The sequence below is a fragment of the Chroicocephalus ridibundus genome, chromosome 1, assembly GCF_963924245.1.
Source record: "Chroicocephalus ridibundus chromosome 1, bChrRid1.1, whole genome shotgun sequence".
In the NCBI taxonomy this organism is placed as follows: domain Eukaryota; kingdom Metazoa; phylum Chordata; class Aves; order Charadriiformes; family Laridae; genus Chroicocephalus; species Chroicocephalus ridibundus.
The window spans coordinates 73376155-73386641 of record NC_086284.1 but is presented as its reverse complement, the minus strand read 5'-3'; positions in this window follow the sequence as shown (position 1 = coordinate 73386641).

Here is a 10487-nt window from a genome sequence, read left to right as displayed (position 1 = left end):
GTCTAGCACTCATTACGTTATACACAACGGTGGCCAATAATTTCAGGTTACTGTTCCAAGACACAAATTACTTCCAAATGTGGGACTGTACAGAAATAAATGGAAGAGGTCCAACATCAGAATGCAAGAGATACCAAAGCGTTATTTCAATAATAAGACTACTTGATAATTTTACATTGCACAGTTTGATACTGAATCAAATAACTCTCCTCTACAGCACCTGAATGTAAAGGCACACAGTTACAATCCATTGCAAACTGAGAGCTAGTGATGTACTCACAGAGACTGACTATAAAAAAAAATGAAATAAGTGGAATAACAATCTTCCAGCAGAAAAAAAAAAAAGAAAAAAGCAAACCAAACATTTTCTGGGATGCTGAGACAGCTAAAAATCTCTCCCCTGTGTACACACCTGAAGAGCATCTGGAGAGCTGCAAGGTTGCAGGGCTGTGGAACAAGTAAGCCACTTGCAGATGGAGTTCAGTGTTCACCTCTGGCCCCATCGCAGGATGCAGCGTTGGCAATGATGAGCTGCAGGCATGGGCACAGAGCAGGAGGCTGCCAAGGACAGCAAACCTGCTGTGATGGCCCACTGCCCACCACCTCTGGACAAGTGGACACGTCGTGGCTAGGAGGGAGAAGGGGTTGAAACTGGGATTTTGCAACCAGAGTTGAAAATGGGTGCCCAACAAAAGGAGCTGCCCAATTTCTCCATCCCCTCTCACTGGCAAAAAGTGGGACTAGTGAGCTCTCATTCAGGCTTTCATCCTTGATCTCCATCTTGTGTTCCCCCATCTCCTCCTGCTAAAGGAGTGGCCTGGCCAAGTGTAGCTCCACCTGGGGGTAACACTCAGTCCACCTCAGTGGCTGAGAAGCTTGGAGCCACATTTGCTGTTTCTCTCTAAGGGAGTGAGAGGTCTGTATCACAAGTTTCACGTAAAACTAAATGCAATCAGTGAGCTTAGTATTAAACCCTGGCATGAACTTCAGGATCACATTCAAGATCTTGCATAATGAGGTCATTGATTAGGATCTTCTTGTCTTGCCTTTGACCTTCAGCTGGTTAAACTAGCATCTTTTCTCTCCTCATCACCTACGGCCATCGAGCGACTCCAGGTCACCATCTTCCATCTTCACAGCATGCCAGGGTTTCTGGTGCATCAGCTAACTTTGGATGGCATGAAATGTCTTTCCAGTTTTCCCTGGTACAACCAGCTTTGTCTGCCAAGCAAATCCTGTGTGGCGTTGCTGCTGACAACTAGGATGATAACCGAGTAAGCTAACATGAGGGGGGAAAAAAAAAGTGGAATATGGTGAGAAGTAGCATGCCAGTTTGATGCTGGAAGCACAGATTCCCTTCTTCCTCGCTCGTCCCCTGCACTTGCCTCCATTTCTCACTCTTTATGCTTTTATGCATCACTTACTCACACCCTTGGTAGTTTTGAATAAGAATAAAAAAAAGAGACATTTTGTCAGAGGCTTTTTCTTTCCTCTTCTCCTTACAGTTACTTTACTTTTGTTTCTCATGTGAATTCAGAGGCCAGCTAAATTTTTTAAGCACCGATTTAGGGACTTTGCAAGAGATCCACAAGAAAGCGATGCTCAGGAACTTGTCCAGAAACCTTGCTTGGCACAAGAAGAAAAATTTCTCCCAATCCATTTGAGGCTTTTCAAGGAAACCACATATTTTGCGTCTGAGGTTTGCTCATGACCTTTCTCTTTTCCTTCGGCTATGACACATTACCTGGATGTATTATTTATTAACTTAAACCCCTTCAAAAGTGAGGCACTTTCTATACAACTTTGGGAAACCCTGGAAGATGAGGAACAGGAACGACAAGAGAGAATTCTAGGGAAAGCTTTGAAAGCTGAAACAAAACACTGCATCTGTTAGGGAGGGGATCTTGATCCTAAGCAGAGCCTTGTATCGTCTCATTTACTAAGAAAGTGAGGTTCAAACCACTAACCAGGTGGATTTACACCCTCCGGCATACATTACAGCAGTCAAACACGTGCATGCTGTTAGGCTGGGGCTGCGGGGACTGAGAAACCAGGGCAAGGGCAAAAACCAGAGGTTGTGCTCATGTGAGCAGTTTCTCTCTGTGCGAATACTGGGGCTGGTTCCTCCATTATTTTGCAAAAAAAAATGCCAAGAAACGTGAAAGATTTTTTAAAAAAGCAAAAGATAAGCCAGCAGCACTAACACGTATTTTTCTTTAAAGAAGACCAAGTTCAAAGAAATTAAGGCAGCCGCTAAGCTGCTAGACTTCGGTGCAAAGGCAGGAGTGGAAGAGTTCAGGTTGCGCGGCATCACCACCTCAGCTCTCTTTCAGAGACTGGTTTGGGCGTATCTGCAGGAGTTAACGTCAGCAGAAGTAACTCTCACCCTTCCTGCCTTTTCCCGTTAAAACTAATAAGGCTGTGTTCCCGTTGCTTTTGCATTTCACTTACTTATTTAAGTACTGACAAATTAAGCACAGTTGAAAAGAGTTTCGCTCTACTTCAGATCCAAGACATGGTGAGTATTTGGACAAGGGCGACCTACTTCGTTCGGAGCGATGGGTGTTTATCCTGGAGCGGGATCCTGACCCGCTTTCCTGCTGGAGCAGCACAGGCACGATGTGTTGTGTATGTGCTCACGTTGGCTTCATGTTTGCAAATCAACTGAAAGTATTTAGCAGCCATTAACTCACAAATATTCCATGCTCCTATTAATAAAAATAACTGCCTACAGAGTTCTGCATTTTCAAAGCTCTTGACTACTATTATCGTTATTATTAAATATTTATGTTACCATATGGCCCAGAGGGAATAGTCAGGATTAACTCCCTATAGCGCTCGGCTCTCCATAAGTGCACGAGATGTAAATATTAGTTCATATACATATTTACCAATCGTGTTCCTTCCCAGCTCACCTTCCCCACTACCCTCGCTCCTCCCGCCCAGCCGACGAACACAACAAGAAGTGCCCAGTCGGAGAGGGTTAAGAGCAGCGCAACCCTCCAGCCACCCCATCGGCTGCTGTCTCTCCACCCACCTCCTCTCGTTCTCTCCAGCACCCCCTCGGCGTCACCCCGAATGTCACCGCTTTCCAGTCACGCCTCTGCCATCACAGTCTGCCGCGCTCCCGCAACACCCCACCTTCCGCCTCTCGCTGGGGGCTCCGCAGCCATATGCCGCCAACTCATTTATTAGTCCGAATTTCCCGAGGGAGCCCGGCGTACCCATCTGATGCCCCCGCCTTTGAGCCTCTGAGTCACAGGTAGTCGAGCAACGTGTGAAAAAAAAAAAAATTAAAGACAAAAAAATCATCACAGATTCTGTCGGCAAAGTGCTTCCCGCGGAGCACGCAGCCCAAGTCGCTCGTGTGCACCACTTATCCCACTATGTCTATAGAATAAATTACGCTCCAGAAATTTGCTCTCAATGGCCTCTTTCAGATAGTAGCAATGAGTAAGATAAAACCTGCCACTTTATGTCAAGTCACACTCGTCGAGTACAGATTTAGTAATGGTAATACTTATCTTTTATGTAGCACTTTACATTTTCCAGTTGCTGCACAGAGATTAATTAATCAGTTAGACGTATATAAGCCAGGCCTGAAGCACATATTGGAGGACTGACAGATGCCTGCACTGCTGCGAAAGCACAAAGGCGACGGCCTGACCTGCAAACACACAGGTGTGTTTAATTGGAGTGAGACGCCGGCATAAGCCCTGTGATCTGCTTGGATTTAAGCAGGACCGTGGGGGCTCCAAGGCTTTGCTCCTCTTCTCTCCACCTGCTGAAAAAAACAGATGTAAGCAAACACCAACCATTCCGCCACACATCCTGCAGACCATCTCTGGTGATTAGAGCATTGCTGTCTCCGAGGCTGGGAAACGTGAAACAAAGATGGATGGGTTTGCATCCCGCTTTTCATTAATGCTTGCTGCCTATGGCACCCCATTGAGGGCTCCCTTTGCCGTGGCTTAAACGTCCTTCCCCCTCACATTCTCCCAACCCTTGCTGGGCTTGTGCCGAAACCTCTCCGTGTGCTGGAGGGGAAGGTGATGTTTCCGATGGCAATGTGGGAGAAGGTCCCCCAGCCACGCAGCCACGCCATCGGCTGTCAGCGCTCGGCCAACCTGGCCACCCAGCTGCTGTTACTGCTGCTGGCGGAGCGCTTCACACATACTTTCTGAATTAAGCCAAGCCGGGATAATTGGGAGTTGGAACCAGCTCAAACATGAGCCAGCAGACGAGGGATCGTGTTGTTCGCTGAATTGCTCGTTGTTGAGTGAAGAAAGGCATTTGCCGTGGAGGGCTGCTGCCCTCCAGACGGGAGCGTTGGCCGGTGGAGCAGCTCGCAGCTTCGCGAGAGCGTCAGTTTTCGTCTCAAACTGGGTTTGTGCAACCCTTCTCGCCCCAGACTATGCCCGAGGCGGCGCAAAGGCGGCCTGGTGACTTGCTCTGAGGATGTGCCCAGTGCTACATCTTAGCTTGACATAAACTAAAAAAAAAAAACCAAAACAACCAACCAGTACAAGAAACAGCTGACATTTTTATACTTAGGGACTTTCTTTTTTGACATCCACCTTCCTGATATCTTTGGGATATGTAGGAAGGCATTAATATGCGCATGCGGGATTACCCCTACCCTTACGCCTGTCACATACTCGCTATGTGAAGAAAAATCTTACACCGAGCATGTGTAAGATGCTCAGATGTGCTGAAACTGAAGGGTTCCCGAAATTGCAGCACAGGCCTTGAAAAGCGTCAGTTGAATTAAGAGTCAAAAGGGTTTTAAAATTAATAAATGCAGGGCTGCTTTTATTTGTCTTTTAGTTTCTGAGTCCTTAAGTCATAATTTCAGGATATTTATACTCAGCCAAAAGGACTACCGGTCCAACTGTTATTTGAAGTGAAAGATGAGATTCTCTCATAATCAAAAGACTCCAGGAACTGAGATTTTTTTTTTTAAAGTCTCAATTAGCCAGCGATTCATAAAAAGAGCTGGCAACACTGCTATGAGACATTACATTTTCCATGTTTTGACACTGTGCTTGTTTACGTTTATATTCACATAAACTTTCTTGCATTTAATTACAGACACACCTGTGTCATCCACAGGCGCTTTTCCCACCTTGCATTTACTCAGCTGAAAGTGACAGAGGCTACGGAGCTGGTCCGGTTTCTTAGTGGTGCCCAGTGATACTGCTCGTGGAAATTGGTGATTTTGCACCGGAACCAACATTTAGGCACTTAAAAAAAAAAAAAAAGTGCTGTAAGGAGACTCTCCGGTGCTCCAGGTGCCTTGGGGTGCCTTCTTATCTCCCCCTCCTTGGGCTGCCACTGCAGAGATGTATCTCCTCCTCTTTGCGGGGGCTCAGACACACCTGCCGTGCAAGTCAGAGATCCGAGTCATGGAGCTGGCAAATAAATGGCTTTTGTCTTGGTGTTTCTGAATTCTCCCTTGTCTTTGGAGCAAGGGGATGAGTGCGTGCTGCTGCAACATTAAAAATAAAAAGTTAAGTGCCCCAAAAGCCTCCAAAAGAAAAATACTAGATTGTAAACATAATGCCTTGCTGTGCTCCCAGTCTCCCCTCGTGTTTGCTTAACCCTTGTGAGGTGCGATTTAACGCTGAGACCCGGAGCCTGTCTGTGACCTGACCCGTGGGCAGCCGCCTGCGCTTCCCGGGGAGGGAAAGGGCTGGGGACCACGTCCCATCTCAGCCCCTGTGGCTCTCAGGGGGGCACCTGGGGCGTTGCTTTGCTCTGGGAAGGTGAGCGGCTCTTGAAGCCCCAGGAGGTCACACACCAGCGCCGGTCCCCGGTGCTCAGCGTGCCTACCCTGGCTGACCCTTAGCTCCTGATGTCTTGGAGGAGGCACAAAGGGATGGATCCGGGACACTCGGCGTTGGCAGGAGCTGGTCTAAAGCATTAAAACTATCAGATAGCCAGTTTTAGCTTTTCGCCACATAACCGATTCCTTGTTGCATCTGGGCGTTCAGAGGAGAAGCAATCATATTTTGTTTTAAGCTTGCTTTAATCATGACTGTCGCTGTGGACGGAGGATTAAAGCCTGCATGCAGGCCTGTGACGTGACATTTTCCCAGAGTCAGAGCTCCAAATCAAAACCCCTTAGGTTACGTTCAGAAAGGACCATGTTTCGACTGTTGTTTCACGTACAAAAAAAACCCCACCAAACCACCAAAATCCAGCGGGTCACTTTTAAAAACATCACCATGTTTCAACTACGTCTAGCAGAAACAAACGCTTCTTCCCTCTTTCTCCCCCACCCCACCCCATGACGAATGCCCCCCCCAAGACTGTCAGTTAGATTTTGTAAAGTCCTTATTATCACACTTCACTACATATCAGGATGAATGAAGAGAGCTGTGCAAACACTGCAGATATCTTTTCTTTATTACAGCTGCAGCCACTCCCCAGAGACGTTATTAATGTCCACGGCTCTCGTGGAGCGGCGGCGTACGCTGGCATCTGATTGCTATTCAGATCAGCAGCCTCCCTCCGTCTGTCTGTGAAACCAACACATTAGTAGGTACATAAAGGGCTCTCGCTGTGGGCTGAACAAGTTCCTAGGGCCTCCGTCATGAAAAGATAATGGCAGCGTGATTGCCAAAATTTTGTGGAAATTGTGCTAAGCCAAAGCAAAACAAAACCCAAGGTAGGGGATGCATTTTTTTCCTGGGCAATTTATTATTTATCGCTGCTCAGCAAACCCCTTTGTTCTTGCGTATGGCAGTTACTCTCCATTTATAGCTCACTTGGGTGTATAATTCAAAAAGAAGACATACGATGTTTTTTAAGAATGTAGGGGTAATTCTCGTTCCCTGGACCAGGCCCAGGCTTGACAAGGGGCAGCCACGTGAGAAATGAAGGTTAAAAAAAACAACCCACAAAGTCTATGTCCACAGCTGCCTTGGGGTTTCTGCAGGGAGAAACCTGATGCGTGGAGTCAACAGCCAGAAGTATTTAATGGGTCGGGGAAGGCTCCTGTCCTGCCAAAAGCGGAGCTGCCCACCAGCAGTTTTGAATTACACGTTGGATTGTGGCAGGAGCAATTAAGCATCCACAAAAGTCAGCATCCCGTGAACAGGACCTGGGTGAGAGCTGTGGGCCAGCCTTGCCTGCGGCCAGTAGCCCCACGGGCTGGAAGGTGAGCACCCGCCACTCCAGCCTCATGCCATCTGCTTGAATCTGTGATAAATCAATCTGTGATAAATCAGACCCCATAATATCTTACTCCCAAGCCTATACTTGTTTGGTGTGAAGCAAGCAGCATGCCCATTAAGCGTTCATTCAGCCTGGAAAACTAGTAAATACCTATCCTCTTATGATACAGCTTGGCACAGATATATATATGTGGGAGAAGAAAGCAAAAAGATGTTTAGCAATGAAGACCTGAGCAAGGATTAAGGCAGAAAACTAGTGTTCACACAAGCAGACCAGGAAGAGACAGCTGCTGGAGGAAACACAAGAAGAACGTAAATGCCCTGCTACCTTGTTCCCAACCACGTCACAGGTAGCCACGGGTCCCTCACAAGAGCAAACCTCCAAAATAAGCTACTTCACGTAGGTGTTGCAAGACAAAAGCAGTGCATGACTATGTACATGTATCCCATGGGCACTCTGGAGGTGCTCTTGGAAACACAAAAAGTGACCAAAATTATCAGTTAGTGACAGAACCCACAGGAAGCAACCCAGAAAGCTGACTTTTCAGGGAGATCTGTCTATATACATGGAACATGCAGAACAAGGGCTGCAAAGATGATTAGGGGACTGGAACACCTCTCTTATGAAGAAAAGCTGAGGGATTTGGGTCTCTTCAGTCTGGAAAAAAGACGACTGAGGGGGGACCTTATCAACACTTATAAATACTCAAAAGGTGGGTGTCAGGAGGATGGGGCCAGGCTCTTTTCAGTCGTGCCCAGTGACAGGACTAGAGGTAATGGGCACAAACTTGAGCACAGGAAGTTCCATCTCAACATGAGGAGGGACATCTTTACTGTGAGGGTGGCAGAGCACTGGCACAGGCTGCCCAGAGAGGTGGTGGAGTCTCCGTCTCTGGAGACATTCAAAACCCGCCTGGACGCGTTCCTGTGCAACCTGCTGTAGGTGACCGTGCTCTGGCAGGGGGGTTGGACTAGACGATCTCCAGAGATCCCTTCCAACCCTATGATTCTGCGAACTGTGGTGCATGTGCATGTGCAGCTGTGGTCCTCACAAGAGGCAGGAGAAGCCCATATCCATACCTCTGCAAGAATGTATTTCAAAATTAAACCAGGTACTGAAACTGGAGCATACAGGAGGAAATATTCCATCCTCTCTATTGACCGATGCCATGTGTTCATCACTGAATATTTCTTTATGACAGGCCCTCAGCTTGCACATAGATCAAGAATGAGAAAAACTGTAGGATCTTCTCATTTCTAGAGCCCCCATGATAAGTACTAATCATGATTATCAGCCTGGACACACTTTGTCTCATTCATGTACATAGGAGGAAGCCAATCTCTGGAATTTGTTGGTGTAATAGTATCTTTGCCCATCTTTCTGCATCCTGACACCAGGGCTTTGCATAGTGTAAAAAGCTCCCTAGCTTAACACAAGCACTGCCTGTCCCCTCGCTGCCTGCTTCCACGGTCCGGAAAGCACTGCCAGCTGCAGCGCTGATGGAGGTTACATGAGATGCCATCAAGGCACCTGCTTTATGAATTTGTCACCACCTGGAGCTGCCACCTCCTGAGCCCCAAGCAGCCATGGGCTTCCCCTCTCTCTTGCTTTCCTTCCGAAGGAGGATGGGGAGGCACGCTGCTGCGCAGATTTCCTTCTAGCCATTCTAGACGTTACGCAGCAAGAGGCACCATTTCCTCCCATTAAAATGAAGCTGAAGGTTGCAATGAGCTGTGGCAATGACCTGATTCTCCGTAACGTCGCAGGCTGTCAGGGCAGAGATGTAAATAGCAGCTGCTTCAGAGGAGGGACTCCTGACTCACATAGAAGATCCAAGATAGATATCTGCTTTTCAGTGAAGGCAGATTTTTTCCCATAAATCAAAGTCCTGCCCCATTCCGCACCAGGATTAAACTGCTTCTTCTCCCCCTCAGCGTATGAAAATACGCCCCCCATGGGAATCCTATGAAGACTTTCAGGAAATCCGAAAAACCTGTTCTGTCTGCCTCATGACAAAGATACACTGCCTCCGGATGCTACCAAGAAGTGGCTAGAAGTATCGGACAGAGAATATTTTCGTTTGCATATCCACATCATGAAATCACATCACATTTGCTTTTAAAGGCCCTGTGAATCTCCTTCCCTCCTGGTAAGAAGCACAGATGTACAAAAGTGACCGCATACCTGAGGGTGACAGGTTTTGACAGAATTCCTCTTGTTGTAAGTAAAGAGCTACCCACATTTCCAAACAGCAGTAAGCGACACATAGATCGTGGGGTTATTTGCTCATAATATAAATTGCAACAAATCACTGAGCCCTCCTGGAAAATGATTTTGCTCAGAGAACAATGTATTTTCATGGAAAAGTTTTATTTCTTAGGCACTTCAGTACAATTACTGGACCATGTACAATGTGTCTGAGTTGCACTGAAAATTGATACTTTCCATAATGGTGTCTCATTATTGGTGATTCATTGGAGAGGTGCTGCTGTGATAATTAGTGTTTTATGGGCGAATGGGCCACACATTCTTTAAGCAGTCCACTTCCCTAACAATGATTTATTTAAGTGGTTGGTTTCTGATAGTCGTGTAAATAAATACATGCTAATGGAACATAGCGACAGTGCTTCCGTTGACAGGTTTCTGTGTCTTACCATAAAGCAGCTGAAGAACTAAATCTGCATATACAAATCCATAGTGGTTAGGGGCTTTTTATGTGGTTTTGTGGGAGCAGTTTTGACTGAATGCACAAAAAGATGTAAATTTCTCGTCTCCTTCAATTTTTGCCTCCCGGGCTGGCTTCAAAGCTTACCTTTTAACTTAGATATTTGGAGAAGCTGATGTTGGATGACTGAGCACTATGATGCATCTGTTGATGGCCTGCTGCTGTTTCGGAGGCTGGCTTCCCCCTCCCACTCCATTAACGCACTTTGTCTGTGAAGTGTGCTGGATTGAGCAATGCCGCACCAAACCAATCCTGCGTGGTCAATAAAAGCAGGAATTTTAACACCGGCTGTAGCGGGTGATGGAGCAAAGGATGCGACGCATCCTGTCCTGGCTGCTTCTGCTCCAGTGGGCAAGGTCACCGCCCCAAAACACTTGTCACCACTGCTTTGCTGGAAGTTACTGGCCCCATGAATCTACCAGCTGAGCTACCCATAAGAAAATAAGCCAGAAATGCTTAGCAGATCTCTGCTAAGTCAGCTTTTGAGGCTGACAGGGGTTCGGGAGTGCACACAGGAGCAGGGAGCTGGCAGGTCCAAGGGCAGTATAAGCTGGACATCTTCTTCAGGCAGAACTGCCGCAGG